The sequence below is a fragment of the Bufo bufo genome, chromosome 3 (assembly GCF_905171765.1).
Source record: "Bufo bufo chromosome 3, aBufBuf1.1, whole genome shotgun sequence".
In the NCBI taxonomy this organism is placed as follows: domain Eukaryota; kingdom Metazoa; phylum Chordata; class Amphibia; order Anura; family Bufonidae; genus Bufo; species Bufo bufo.
The window spans coordinates 313,061,305-313,077,581 of NC_053391.1; the positions used below are offsets into that span (position 1 = coordinate 313,061,305).

Genomic DNA, 16,277 nt, shown 5'->3' on the forward strand with positions numbered 1-16,277 from the left:
TTGCAATGCAGAGGTTGAGAGCAGTAAAAGAGTAACTGCAATCCTGCCAACAAGGCCTCTCCAAAAACTAGCCACTTTTCAAAAAAAAATTGCGGTCGCGGATTATGATTAAATTCACTACTAACTTGCTACATGTGGACAAAGCCAAAAACATTATGGTTCCTCATTCAACCCATTACCTGCCCCCTTCTTAGTACACATGTAGTGCTCTGGAGCAATTGTACTTTAGACTATGGACATTTGTGGACATTTGCCCTTATTGCTACTATGCAAAGTCATTAACTCGCTACTTTATTGCACTTTGAAGGGTTAACTTGCACTGTGATTTATGCTGCTGTGTGCACTTATACTATTCCATATTGTAGAACTGCATTTATATGTTTATTGTAATGTATGTTGTTCATTTGTACTGTTAATGAAAAAAGATTCTGCAGCTAGGGACCAGTGCTTAGTACGAGAGACTCTGCCAGACTATGAGTGATCAGAAGAAGACGCTGAGATGCTGTACCTTGGAAGCGAACCCGAGTTCGGGAAATGTTTTTTCACAGTAAAAATGAATCTATGAAGTTATTACGCGAAGTCATGCGAGACTTCGCAAAGTAATAACTTCGGCTCATCTGAGCCAATACATTCTAATACTGTACAGAGCGCTCGCTCCGTACTGATTTCAAACAAAGTTTTATGCGAATCGACTTTAGATGTTTCATCCGAAGTCGATTCGCTCATCCCTACTTCTAACAGAAGATATGGCTGCTTACAGATTCAGGCCTCATGCACACGACCGTTGTGTGCATCCGTGGCCGTTGTGCCGTTTTCCGTTTTTTTTCGCGGACCCATTGACTTTCAATGGGTCCGTGGAAAAAACGGAGAATGCACCGTTTGGCAGCCGCATCCGTGAGCCGTGTTTCCTGGCCGTGAAAAAAATATGACCTGTCCTATTTTTTTCACGGCCAACGGTTCACGGACCCATTCAAGTCAATGGGTCCGTGAAAGAACACGGATGCACACAAGATTGGCATCCGTGTCCGTGATCCGTGGCCGTAGGTTAGTTTTTATACAGACGGATCCGAAGATCCGTCTGCATAAAAGCTTTTTCAAAGCTGAGTTTTCACTTCGTGAAAACTCAGAACCGACAGTATATTCTAACACAGAAGCGTTCCCATGGTGATGGGGACGCTTCTAGTTAGAATACACTACAAACTGTGTACAAGACTGCCCCCTGCTGCCTGGCAGCACCCGATCTCTTACAGGGGGCCGTGATCAGCACAATTAACCCCTTCAGGTGCGGCACCTGAAGGGGTTAATTGTGCTGATCACGGCCCCCTGTAAGAGATCAGGGCTGCCAGGCAGCAGGGGGCAGACCCTCCCCCCCTCCCCAGTTTGAATATCATTGGTGGCCAGTGCGGCCCCCCCCCCCCTCTATTGTAATAATTCGTTGGTGGCACAGTGTGCCCCCCCCCCCCCTCCCTCCCTCTATTGTAATAATTCGTTGGTGGCACAGTGTGCGCACCCCATCGGCCCCCCCTCCCTCTATAGCATTAACAACATTGGTGGCCAGTGTGCGGCCTCCCATCTCTCCCCCCCCCCCCCCCATCATTGGTGGCAGCGGAGTTCCGATCGGAGTCCCAGTTTAATCGCTGGGGCTCCGATCGGTAACCATGGCAACCGGGACGCTACTACAGTCCTGGTTGCCATGGTTACTTAGCAATAGTACAATAGTAGAAGATTCATACTTACCTGCTGCTGGCTGCTGCTGCGATGTTCGTGTCCGGCCGGGAGCTCCACCTACTGGTAAGTGACAGGGTCTGTGCGGCGCATTGCTAAATGAACTGTCACTTACTAGTAGGAGGAGCTCCCGGCCGGACACGAACATCGCAGCTCCCAGGTAAGTATGAATCTTTTACTATTGTACTATTGCTAGTAACCCGCTGCCACCAATGATCGAGGGGGAAGGGGGGGGGGGAGATGGGAGGCCGCACACTGGCCACCAATGTTGTTAATGCTATAGAGGGAGGGGGGGCCAATGGGGGGCGCACACTGTGCCACCAACGATTTATTACAATAGAGGGAGGAAGGGGGGGGGCGCACACTGTGCCACCAACGAATTATTACAATAGAGGGGGGAAGGGGGGGGGGGGGGCGCACACTGTGCCACCAACGAATTATTACAATAGAGGGAGGAAGGGGGGGGGCACACTGTGCCACCAACGAATTATTACAATAGAGGGAGGAAGGGAGGGGGGGGCCGCACTGGCCACCAATGATATTCAAACTGGGGAGGGGGGGGGTCTGCCCCCTGCTGCCTGGCAGCCCTGATCTCTTACAGGGGGATATGATAGTACAATTAACCCCTTCAGGTGCGGCACCTGAGGGGTTAATTGTGCTGATCACGGCCCCCTGTAAGAGATCGGATGCTGCTAGGCAGCAGGGGGCAGTCATGTACACAGTTTGTAGTATATTCTAACTAGAAGCGTCCCCATCACCATGGGAACGCCTCTGTGTTAGAATATACTGTCGGAAATGAGGTTTCACGATCTAACTCATATCCGACAGTATATTCTAACATAGAGGCGTTCCCATGGTGATGGGGACGCTTCAAGTTAAAATATACCATCGGATTGGAGAAAACTCCGATCTGATGGTATAAAAGGGACTCCAGACTTTACATTGAAAGTCAATAGGGACGGATCCGTTTGAAATTGCACCATATTGTGTCAACGTCAAACGGATCCGTCCCCATTGACTTGCATTGTAATTCAGGACGGATCCGTTTGGCTCCGCATGGCCAGGCGGACACCAAAACGACTTTTTTTTCATGTCCGTGGATCCTCCAAAAATCAAGGAAGACCCACGGACGAAAAAACGGTCACGGATCACGGGAAAACGGAACCCCGTTTTGCGGACCGCAAAAAAATACGGTCGTGTGCATGAGGCCTTAAACAGAGCACGTTGTACCAGCTCAGTGACATAGACAAGAAATAGGGAAAAGAACAAACAGCAGGTGATGCTATACAGATGCCCTTTATTGAATACCTCAATGGCTATATTAATTTTTTTATTACAAAAGTATTCAGATCCAGGTGCTGGTTTGAAAAATGTAGGATCTGTTTAGTTACACAATCCCTATTTTACCACTTCAAGAAATTGGTGCCTTATATATCCCACTTCTTGACAGGTACCATTGTCACAAGATAATGTTATTTACTTTGAGTGTTTTGCGGGCTGCGGATCAGAACTATCCATGCTGACAGCACACGGTGTGCTGTCTGCATCTTTTGCGGCCCCATTGAAATCAATGGGTCCGCTCCCGTTCCGCAAAATTGAGGACCCATTCATACGGTCATCTGAATGAGCCCCTAGGGCCGTTGTTTTGGTCCGCATCCGAGCCGCAGTTTTGGCGGCTTGGATGCGGACCCATTCACTTTAATGGGGCTGCAAAAGATGCGGACAGCACTCCGTGTGCTGTCCGCATCCGTTGCTCCTTTCCGTGGCCCCGCAAAAAAAATATAACCGCGCTTTGCAGACAAAAATAGGCAGTTATATTAAAGGCTGTCCGTGCCGTTCCGCAAATTGCGGAACGCACACGGACGCCATCTGTGTTTTGTGGATCCGTGGTTTGCGGACCGCAAAAAACGGAACGGTCGTGTGCATGAGGCCTAATACAGTTTTTAAAGTCAAGACCAGGAGTGGATCAAAAAATAAATAAAAGTAGTATCTATGCTTAATACTTTCTCTCGTTTCATGACCCACTCCTGGTTTTGTTTTAAAAAACCTGCATGTATGGCAACACCCTTACTAAAGTAGTAATACATTTTAATAATTCATAAATAAATATCCATGTTTTATCTAAAACAAGATGTAACAAAATGTCTTGTTCTGTTGAGAACTTGTTTAAGGCCTCTTGCACACAAACGTGTTTTCATTCCGTGTCCGTTCCGTATTTTTTGCGGACCATATGCGGAACCATTTATTTCAATGGGTCTGCAAAAAAAAAAACGGAAGGTACTCCATGTGCATTCTGTTTCCGTATTTCCGTATATCTGTTCCGCTAAAAGATAGAACTTGTCCCATTAGGTCTCTTTCACACGACCGTATGTGTTTTGCGGTTCGTTTGTCACAGTTCCGTTTTTTGTATCCATAGTGTTTATGTTTACGTTCCGTATTTCTGAAAAAAATCTCTGTATGGTTTACGTATGCGATCCGTTTTTTGCGGATCGCAAATAGAAACTGAAAATTTGTAATCATTACTGTAATGTACTGTAATGTTTGTAAACAGTAAACACAGGGGCAAAGTCGGCATGGATCCGCAAAAAACTGATGAAATACGGATGTGTTCCGTATGCATTCCGTATATTTTAGGGACCCATTGACTTGAATGGAGCGATGGATCGTTATTTGCGGCCAATAATAGGAAAAGTTCTATCTTTTAGCGGAACAGATATACCGAAATACGAAAACGGAATGCACATGGAGTACATTCCGTTTTATTTTTTGCGGAACCATTGAAACCGCAAAAACTGAATGGGCAAGGAAAAAAAATATATTTGTGTGCAAGAGGCCTTATTGTCCGCATAACGGACAAAGATAGTACTGTTCTATTTGGGGGCCAGCTGTTACGTTCCGCAAAATACGGAATGCACACGGACGTCATCCGTATTTTTTGCAAGAGGCCTAAGGCAAATATACATTCATAAGGCTGGGTTCACACATCATTTCTGCTTCTAATCTGCAGCACAATAAAACATACCAAATGGTGTGTGCACACGCTGCGGATTTTGTTGCAGAAAAGCTGCAGATTAGATGCAGTGAAAAGGATGAAATCCGCTGGATAAATTTACATGCTGCCGATTTCAAATCCCCAATACTGCAGCTCTTCTGCTACATTTTTTTTTACGCAGCATGTGGATGAGAATTCAGAAATTCTCATCCCCTTTGCTGGTACTGTACAACGCTGCAGATTTGCTGCACAAAAATCCACAACAGCAAATTCGCAGTTAATCAGTCAGGTGTGAACCCAGCCCAAAAGTCCACTTTTACTTCATGATGCTGGACATGTGACTTTAACAGTCTATGACGACAAAGCACTACTGCTATGGGTGAAGATTTCACAATTACAAATTTTCTGTTATGACCCAATGGTTCACACAGTCATTTATAGTTTACAACATAGCTTACTTTTACTAGGGTTTGACTTTCAGGGCAGCTGCAGGGGTCCTACTCTGCTTACAGTATCCTATGTTAAAGGAGTTTTCCAAGACTTTTATACTGATGACCTATCCTCTGGATCAGATACTCAGTATCAGTATAAGAGTTTTGGAAAACCCCTTTAATGCAGCTTTACATTATGAAAACCCTGAAAATAACTCCCCACGTCTCAGCTTATGGAGTCCCTGTGCTTATGACATGGATGTGAATGTCATTTAAGTTAAAGGGGTTGACCACTATCTATACCAGCTGCACATGTGCTGGGAACAGCATATACATGCATTAACCCTTTCAAGCGACAGCCAGTTTGGACCAAATACCAGAGACCCATTTTTCAAATCTGACATGTGTCACTTTATGTGGTAATAACTTTTACTTATCCAAGCCATTCTGAGACTGTTTTCTCATGACCCCACATCGTACTTCATGTTAGTGGTGAATTTGAGTTGATACTTTTTAACTTTATGCATAAAAAAATCCCAAATTTGCAGAAGTTTTGGAAACATTTGCTATTTTCAAAATTAGAATTTCTTTTCTTTTAAGATGGATAGTGATAGTTCTTAAAATAGTTATCACTTTACATTCCCCATATGTCTACTTTATGTTGGCATCATTTTGCAAATGTTATTTTATTTTTTAAGGAAGTTAGAAGACTTAGAAGTTTAGAAGCACATTTTTAAATTTTTTACAAAATTTCCAAAACCCACTTTTTTAAGGACCATTTCAGTTATGAAGTCACTTTGTGGGGCTTACACAGTAGAAACCACCCATAAATGACCACATTTTAGAAATTAGACCCCTCAAGTTATTCAAAACTGATTTTACTAACTTTATTAACCCTTTAGGTGTTCCACAAGAATTAAAGCAAAATGGAGGGGAAATTAAAAAAAATTTAGATTATCCATTTAGAAAATTTAGATTATCCATTTAAATCCAATTTTCCTGTAACACAGCAAGGGTTAACAGCCAAAGAAACCTCAATATTTATTACCCTGACTCTGCAACTTACAGAAACCCCCCATATAGGGTCATAAACTGCTTTATGGGCACACGGCAGGGTGCAGAGGGAAAGGAGCGTCATATTGTTAACAGAGGACAGATTTTGCTGGAATGGTTTTCAGATGACATGTCACATTTGAAGAGCCCCTGAGGTACCCCTAGAAAGAAAACCCAAAAAAGTTACCCCATTTTGGAAACTACTCCCTCAAGGAATAAATCTAGTGATGAAGTGAATGCTTTGACCCAACAAGTGTTTCATAGAATTTAGAAACACATGCCTGTGAAAATAAAAAATAACTTATTTCTAATATAAAGTTGCTTTAGCCCCAAATTTTTCATTTTCACAAGGGTAACAGCAGAAAATGCACTTCAAAATTTGTTGTGCATTTTTTCCTGAATACAGCAACACCTAATATGTGGTCATAAACCGCTGTTTGGGGGCACGTCAACATTCAGAAGGGTAAAAGCGGCATTGGGATTTTCTAACATGCAATTTGCTGAAATTAGTTTAGGGCCCATAACATTTGTATTTTTTCACCAGTGTAACTTGTTTTTTTGTGGGACGGGCTATAGTTTTTATTGGTATCATTTTGGGGTACATATGTCTTTTTGATCACTATTTATACCATTGTGGAGGTGAAGTGGGCAAAAATGGCAATTCTGACAGTGTTTTTGATTTTTATTGTTTATGGGGTTCCTTTTGTGGTAAATATTATATGATTATTTTATTCTGTGGATGTATAAAGTTATGGCGATACCAAATTTATGCAGTTTTTTTATGTTTTACTACTTTTTCAGCAATAAAATCACTTTTGTATTAAAAATAAATGATATTTTGCATCGCCATATACTAAAGTCCAGAACTTTTTTTATTTTTTCACCAACGTAGCTGTTTGGGGGCTTGTTTTTTGCATGATGGGCTGTAATTTTTATTGGTATCATTTTGGGGTACATATGTCTTTTTAATCACTTGTCATTTATTTTTTGTGGACGTGAGGTGACAAAAACAGCAATTCCGTCATTTTTTTCAAAATTATTTTTTACGGCGTTCATCGCGCGGGATTTTAATATGATATTTTGATAGGCCAGGTTGTTACGGAGGAGGCGATACCAATTATGTGTAGTTTTTTATTGATTTCATTTTTTTAATGACATAAATGAACGGCTATGAGAAAAGACAATTTTTTATTTTATTTCTATTTACATTTTTATTTTTTTACTTTTTTTTCACTTTTTTAAAAACTTTTTAGCTCCCTCCCTCTCAACTCCATGGTTGCGGGTGGCTGCTGACCGCGACATCTATGGGGTTAAACGGCCAAGATCGGTGCAAGCACCGATTTCGGCCATAGCAGCAGAGTGTCAGCTGTAAGTTACAGCAGACACTCTCTACTGATGGCAGCCATCACAGCCGGCAGAGAGGACATGGCAGCAGGTGGCATCTGACAGCGATGGGGGGTAGTGGGGGGCACTGGGGCACGGTGGCAGTCATGCCTGTTTTCAGGCTGTGATCTCAAGCGTGGAGATCAGTCTGAAACCATAATTCTTCTCAATGAAGCACTCTGATTGTTTAGTCTGCATTGGTCCCCCACCGGATTCCTCAGGTGTCTCTGCACTTTGGGAGAGCGGAGACTCTAGGGCTGTCACACTTTATAGTGTCATAGCCCCGGTAAGCAAATTGGACGTGACTGTGTATGTCCAAATGCAGAAAGTCACTTGCAATTTGGGTGTTCAGTTACGTCGAAATGTGTGAAAGGGTTAATATGTATTATTAACCCCTTGGTGACATTTGACATAATAGTACTTCTCAGCGGGAAGTGACTTCACGCAAATTGACGTACTACTATGTATTACTGCAGAATCAGGGTAATAAATATTGTCTTTTGTTTTGCTGTTAACCCTTGCTGCCTTACTGGAAAAAATGGATCAAAGTGGAAAATCTGTAAAAAGAAGTGAAATTTTCTTGTTTCTTCATAACTGAATTGGTCCTTTAAAAAGTTTTTTTTTGGGATTAGAAACTACATCTAAAATTCTAATCCATCCAAAAAACAATAAAATTACATTTACAAAATGTAAGTAGACATATAGGAAATGTAAAGTAATAACTATTTTATGAGGTATCACTATCTGTCTCAAAAGCAGAGAACTGAAATTGAAAATTGCGATTTTTTTTCCAAATTGTCTGTAAATCTTTAATTTTTTTTTATAAATGAAGGTAAAATATATTGACTCAAAATTTACCACTGTCATGAAGTACAATGTGTCATATGACACTATCAGAATAAGGCTTGGATAAGTAAAAGTGTTCCAAAGTTATTATTACATAAAGTGACATGTCAGATTTCCAAAATGTGGCCTGGTCCTTATGCTTAATTTTTATTTATTCACAGGTCCGCTTATCTGCTTCTCATTGCTGTGCTGCCATAATGGATGCTGATGGAGAATTATTTTACCAGTCCCATCCATTCACTGTTATACAGGCGGGTGAGGACCCACTGTGCCAATGACCGCTGGACAATCGCAGCGCACAGCTCACAGCCTGGGAGAAAAAAAACTCCCAGGCTGTGAGCTGTGCGCTGCGATTAGCCAGCGCTGCAGCCTAGGAGAAGGAGACGCCCACAGGACAAGGGAAGACACCGCCTACTATAACTTACAGAGCAAAGGTACCGGAGGGCGTAACGGGAGAACGGAGCGGCGCCCGGGGATAATAGTAAGTGCAGTGAGATCCCCGGGCGCCGCTCTATATGTCAGCATACTTAGTTCACATTGTTTTTACAAGTGAAAGGTCCTCTTTAAATACATCCTGCAACCCAGTCATAGCTGGGGAGATAGAGTGCGTGTATGTGCTGCCTCACAAATGGAGGAGAGACACACCCATGCACGTCCTAACAAACAGGACTCTAAGCAGGAAGGAAGCTCCGGCATGGATCTCAGATAAAACAGTTTAAGCTACCTGCTGCCCACACTTGTCAGCATGGCAGCAGGATGGAAAGAGGGAGCCTGGTGCCCATGCACGCGTGTAGGGGCAACAGTGCAGGCACGGAGCGTTGGGCTAACAGTACCCCCTCCCCCCTTACATTCCCTCTCCTTACATGCTTGTTAGCATCAGGGTGATGGAGAACTGGAGCTGCAGAGAAGTCCTGTTTCAAGGCTTGAAAAGCTGATTCACCCTCAGTTGTCCAATTCTTGGGATTTGCTCCTTTGCGGGTCAAGGCAAGGATGGGAGCTGTCAAGGACAAAAAGTGCGGCACAAACTGGCTATAGTAGTTGGTGAATCCCAGGAACTGCTGGATTGCTTTTAAACCAGAAGGACGAGCGCCATCTCCATGAATCGAACATCTCCCAACGACAGGGTTAGCAGCAGAGTCAGAGGGAGAGAGAAATGTCTTTGCCTAGGGTTGCGTCCCCAACAGACCCTAGGTTCAAGAGCTTCCCGACTTCAGAGGACAGGAATGGAGAATATGTCCAGCACAGCCACAGTAGAAGCAAAGTCCCCTTTTATGACGGTGATCACGTTCTTGTTTAGTCAGCCCGACAAGGTCAACCTTCATGGGATCTGGCATAGCAGCAGACGTGGAAGGTTGAGGGACTGGATGATACGGTCTACTCTCACTAGATGATATGGTCTATTCTCATGTGCTACCTCCTTAGCATGTTCCTGGAAGTGCAGATCAAGGGCCGAATGGCCAGTATATCCTTAATTTTCCCGGAGAGACGCTCCCAGAAGGAGGCCACTAAAGCCTCATTATTCCAACCCAATTCAGAGGTAAGGGTCCGGAACTGCAATGCATACTGGCCCATGGACTGACTTACTTGGGTTGATCCAAGCCAGGGCTTCTCCTGTAAGGTGCAAGATAAAAAAAAGTGACCTTGGCTCGATCAGAGATGAACTGATGCAACAACAGTTCAAAGTGCAGAGTGCACTGATTAATAAGCCCCCTGCACTGTTTAGGGTCTCCATCAAAGCATGGCGGAGCTGACAGATGGGGGCTTGATCCTGGCACATAGGGAGTCAGCGGAGCAGGTGCCAGGTTAGCCATTGCCGGGGGAGCTTCAGGTGCAGGGTTGGTGGGCATCAGGTGATTAAGGCGCATGTTCACATTGTGCAGATAGGACAGAATCTGATCCTGCCGTTCTCTCTGTTGAGCCATCTCTCGGTGCATTTCGGTGAGGCTTGGAGAATTCACATCAGCAGGTTCCATGGCCTGAGCAATCTATTATGCAGGCGGGGGTGGACCCACTGCGTCACTGACCAGCTATACCCCAGAGGGGAGTGACTAAGTAACTACCTGGTCTTCACTAGAGCCTCTAAAGATGAGAATAGGCTTGGGCCATTAGGGTAGTTACCAGGTACCATTCCAGAGCAGTCCCCTGGCCAGTGGCAACTGACCTGGGAGTCAGAGATGCCAGTGCAAATCACCAAGTGAAAAGAAGTGATCAGGAAGTCTGGAGTCAGGGCAGGCAGCAATCAAGCAAAGATCCTTGTATAAATGAATAAAAATCCAGCTCACCAGTTCAGTCGTGCAATGGAAAAGCCAGGTCAGCTCAGCGACATGTTTCGAGCCAGCCAGCTCTTAGTCATGATTTAGTCATCAGCTCATGACTAAGAGCCGGCTGGCTCGAAACATGTCGGTCTGACCAGGGACATTGAGGTACCTCTTTCACTGCACCATGTGTACGTTTGGAATATTCCATAAAGAACATGCAAGATTTTATCTCTTTCGTGCTGGAAATCTGTCTATTTGAATGAAGTAATAAGGAAAAGTCCATAATCGAAGTGCAAGGTCAGGGGTAGTAGGCAATCAAGCAAAGTCTGTTTAATCGAGAAGCAGGATCCAGTATACAGTAAAACAGAAACTTCCAAACACCTTAACACAAGGAACTAGACAGGCTAGTGACCAAGATTGCTCAGGTACCTTCCTGGGACAGGAAGCGCCTTTAAATACATCCTGGAACCCCCCCCCCCCCCCCCCCATAGGCTGGGGATATAGAGGGAGTGTACGTGCTGCCTCACAAAAGTAGGAGAGACACACCTGCGCACGCCCTAACAAACAGTATAAGGAGGAAGGAAGCTCCGGCACGGGCCGCAGATACAAGTTTAAGCTACGTGCTGCCCGCACTTGTTAGCACGGTGCTCAGCAGCAAGAGGGAATAAGGGAGCCCGGCGCCTGTGCCTGCAAATATGGGCTGCAGCACTGGACTAATATTCACTTCACTTACATTGTGGACAGACTGCACATGCTCTAGTTCTTGTCCATCCCCAGTGTAAGGGAATGGAGGCTGCTGATGGACACGATTGGTCACATGACCCAGGGCCGATCCTAGGGTCACAGGCGCCTGGGTGCAGAAATATTTCTGGCGCCCCCACATGGGCGTGGTTATCTTACTAACTCCTCCCCTTTACAATGTTTCTATGGCAACAACTTCAGCCCCCAACTTCAGCCCCACCAATTTGCTTTGACAATAACTTAGTCAACGGCTTTGACAAGTCAAAATAAATGTCATGTGCCAGTAGCCAGAGCCCCCCCATATCATGTGCCAGTAGCCAGAGCCCCCCATATCATGTGCCAGTAGCCCCCCTTATGTGCCAGTAGCCCCCCTATGTGCCAGTAGCCCCCCTTATCATGTGCCAGTAGACCCCCTTATCATGTGCCAGTAGCCCCCTTATCATGTGCCAGTAGCCCCCCTTATCATGTGCCAGTAGCCCCCCATATCATGTGCCAGTAGCCAGAGCCCCCCCCCTTATCATGTGCCAGTAGCCAGAGCCCCCCCCCCCATATCATGTGCCAGTAGCCAGATCCCCCCCATTATCATGTGCCAGTAGCCAGAGTGCCCCCATATCATGTGCCAGTAGCCAGAGTGCCCCCATATCATGTGCCAGTAGCCCCCCATATCATGTGCCAGTAGCCCACCTTATCATGTGCCAGCCCAGTAGTCCCCCCTTATCATGTGCCAGCCCAGTAGTCCCCCCTTATCATGTGCCAGCCCAGTAGCCCCCCCTTATCATGTGCCAGCCCAGTAGCCCCCCTTATCATGTGCCAGCCCAGCCCAGTAGTCCCCCCTTATGTGCCAGCCCAGTAGCCCCCCTTATGTGCCAGCCCAGTAGCCCCCTTATCATGTGCCAGCCCAGTAGTCCCCCCTTATCATGTGCCAGCCCAGTAGCCCCCCTTATCATGTGCCAGCCCAGCCCAGTAGTCCCCCCTTATGTGCCAGCCCAGTAGCCCCCCTTATGTGCCAGCCCAGTAGCCCCCCTTATCATGTGCCAGCCCAGTAGTCCCCCCTTATCATGTGCCAGCCCAGTAGCCCCCCTTATCATGTGCCAGCCCAGCCCAGTAGTCCCCCCTTATGTGCCAGCCCAGTAGCCCCCCTTATGTGCCAGCCCAGTAGCCCCCCTTATCATGTGCCAGCCCAGTATTGTACCTATATAAAAAAATAAAAAAAAATAATACACTTATACTTACCTCCAGCAATGCGATGCGATGCAGGCCGCCTCTTCCGTCTGTGTCCCTCGCTATACGGCTCAGGCGACGCGATGACGTCATCGCGCCGCCTGCACCGGCCTCTGATAGGCTGCCAGCACTAAGCCGGCAGCCTATCAGAGGAACAGGAGGGGACACACCTCTCCCTCCTCTGCCGCAGCACAGGCATCTGTATTGCCGTCCTGAGGACGGCAATACAGATGACTATGGAGATGAGCGCTTCCGCAATGGAGGCGCTCATCTCCTGCTCTGCCCTGCCGCCGGCCGCGGCCGCCCCCACTTGTCACCAGGGCCGCGGCCTTGCGGCACTCAGGCTTGCCGGCCCACAGGGAAATTTCCCGCTATCCCGGCAGGCCAGTCCGGCCCTGCGCTCGGCGCCTTTCGGGTGACAGCGCTGGGGTGCGGGGCACCCACTGCACCCCGTGTAGGATCGGCCCTGACATGACCCTCCATCTGTGGCCATTTTGAGAGTCCAGTACAGGGAATCAGGGAAGTGGACCTGCAAGTAATCATAAATTAGGCATATTAAACCATCAAACATCAGCGCCAATGGTTTAATAATGCCTATTACTAAATTCATATATGTACTGTTCCCAACACATGCAGCTACTATTAGATAGTGGCCAACCATTTTAAAGAGGTTATCCAATACCCATTTTCATACCAAAACTCCTGAAAGTCTGTTAATGGTTGTTTAGAGTAATTTTAAATGTTTCTAGCATAAAAAAATACTATTTTCATTGTTTCATGTGCCTCCTTTGGTGCTGTCATCACGGGAGGAAGACATGGCAAACCAAACATTTCAAATCAATTTCAAGTGAATGGCCCCCATGTAATGCTTGGATGTGCCAAGTTCAGTGCCAATTCATCAATGGAGTTTAAGATTTGTACACCATGGCAAATGGTTTATACACCTTTCTGTCAAAACAGATTTATTTATTCCCAAGTTCATTACAGTATCTTCTGCCACAACCCAGGATAGACTTGCTATCCCTTATGTAAACTAGTAAAGTATGTACAGAACATATATACGTGTATGACAATTGCTAGCTTACCTTCTAATGTGTGATGGATTTCATCAGATGATCTCTGCGGTCGCTTATATTTGATCTTCCTTTCAATTTTAACCTGCTTTTCTAGTGATCTACTTTTCAGATATGTCTCTAAATTTCTGTCTATTTCACACACTAAGAAATTTTTCTCTGACACTTCCCCCTTTCTTACGTTCCTCTTTAACATCATAAAAGGAAGTTAAACATTTAGAAACTGCAAATGTTCATGAGATATATGTGCATACTCATTTTCTATACATTTAGTTAATGTCAATTTATGCAATAGCGTTTGTGAAATCTGGGAGGTTTTACTATGTACACCTATCCACATTTGCCTACGCAATGTGCTTTGTGACACGTCTTATATGACGTTTCTGATGCAGCAGGAATGCTGTACTATGTTGATTTGATTGCTAAAAAAAACAGGGTGGTTAGTCAGCACATCCCAATGCGCAAGTGCGTGTCGCCATGGCTAAAAGCACAAAAGCAAAGCACAATGCAACAACACTCTACAAACACAAATAACAAAATATATACAATAGTGCCATACTCACTATAGAAAATATACCAGTGTTAAGCTCATTATATAAATGTGAGCTTCTTGGCAAATACATTTTATACAAGGTTATTTTTGCCTGTCCGCCCCGGCAAGGCGATCTCTTTAGGACAGGAGCCTATGCTAAATACTACCTCCTCTGGTGCCATACTGGCCTCCGTTAAATTTAGGGAAGGTAGTCTTCATATATACATTGAACCCACTCTGTATTGTACCTTTCCTGGTGCCAAATGGCCTCCATTGAATACAATGAGAGCAGGCTACAGCTTTATACTTGCAGTAAATAAAATCAGCTTGTGGGAAAGATGGGTTAGTTAGGAGTGCATGACAAAAATGGAGACAGCCACACCTCCAAATGCATACTGTAAAGACAAAAGGGGGGGTTAGTCAGCATATCCTAATGAGCAGGTGCACATCACTATGGTTGAAAGCGTAAAATAAACACAATGCAACAGCACTCTGCAAACACAAATAATAAAGTAAATACAATAATGCCAGTCTCACTGTAGAAAACAAATACTAGTGTTGGTTCTATTGCGTCTAAAGACTGTAAACCATATTGCACATAGTCCATGATATGGTAATAGGCTCCTCATATATTTGATTGGGTTCTCATTTTCCTGGAGCATCCCCATAAGGAAGTGGTCATAGTGGAGTGGTGCATTCTCTGACTGTACAGTAGTGTACGGAACATATTTTGTCATTAGGATTTACTTTGATGGTGCAGTCAGGTTGCAGGTTTTACTACAACAAAATAAAATAGACTTGAGTATCTGATAGTAGCAGGGGAATTGTGCCAAACACAATTCCATTGCATGGATTAATGTTCCCCATTACTGTACAGACTACAAAACTATTATAAGCTGTATATATCTTCAGTAGGTCCAGTAAATGTCCCATGGCTGTGACTCAGAGACGGAAGCCTTCCTTAAAGGGGCGTGGCCAGGCATCGGAGGGAGATCGCTGCTTAACTTCAGGGCTCCTGCACCCAGCGAACAGCGGCAACAAATAGCCCGGCACTTATATCCTAAAACAGGGACACAGCAGCAGCGATTCCGCCCTACATAGCTAGAAGCCAGCTGGGATGGGGAAGATCCACAGAACACAGCACAAACAAGACACTGATCTGTGAAAGTTCTTTGAGCCGGAGCACAGCAAAGATGGCGCCGCCGAGTGCTCCTCGCTCCGCTCTCCTCCGACCTCACCAGACCCGGAGTGCTCCTCACTAAACTGTCTACGCCACATCTCTCTCCTATATCAGAAAGCACAGACCCCACTATAGGGGATTTGGAGCAGGACGTACACCAGGGGGCTGGGACTAGGCCTAGCACGCCGCATTCAAACATGTCTGACCCCTGCAGCCTAAGACAAGGTGATACACACCCTGAAAACCTCCAGAGTGTATTTAACGCTGAAGATGCCACCTCACTAAGTGAAAGATCAGTTGGCCATGCTAATGATGCTTTACCCACTCTACCCGCCACTCATTCCCCAGTGTCTGAACAGGCCCTGAAACGCATGCTCCTAGCTCTGGAATCTTCTCTCACAGAGGACATTACTGCACTACTAGCACCTATATCTTCCTTGGTGCAAGCCTTTGACGCTAGAGTATCACATTTTGAAACTAAAATGGGAGAATATGCTGAAGCCCAAAACAATGTAATTGATGCCCACAATGATATGGCGAATGAGCTGGAACGGGTGAAGTCTAACCTTGCGAACTTAGAAGACCGCTCATGGTGCAATAATATCAAGCTGCGAGGAATTCCAGAAGCAATCCTCCCATCTAATATCACCTCGTACATACAGAAGCTCTTCAGGTCCTTGATTCCTGACTTATCTGCGCAAGATGTGATCACAGGGTCCCTAGACTGGCGCATTTAGCAGACACAGTACCCAGGGACACACTAGTCAGAGTGCATTTCTTTCACGTTAAAGAAGCCATATTATCTGCCGCCCAAAAAATGTCAGTCCTACCGGATCCTTTCC

The 16,277-nt window shown here is 45.3% G+C and overlaps 1 protein-coding gene across 2 annotated transcripts in view; it reads right to left on the reverse strand.

Annotated features, from left to right (window-relative positions):
* Nucleotides 1-13,878, reverse strand: part of FGR (FGR proto-oncogene, Src family tyrosine kinase) — a 183,767-nt gene extending 169,889 nt beyond the window's left edge. Inside the window, exon 1 of one of the 2 annotated variants that reach the window (XM_040424276.1) lies at nt 13,736-13,878. The gene's annotated coding sequence lies outside the window, so the exon portion shown is untranslated. The remainder of the gene's footprint in view (nt 1-13,735) is intronic. The other variant, XM_040424275.1, reaches the window with a different exon arrangement.
* Nucleotides 13,879-16,277: the final 2,399 nt, after the last annotated feature.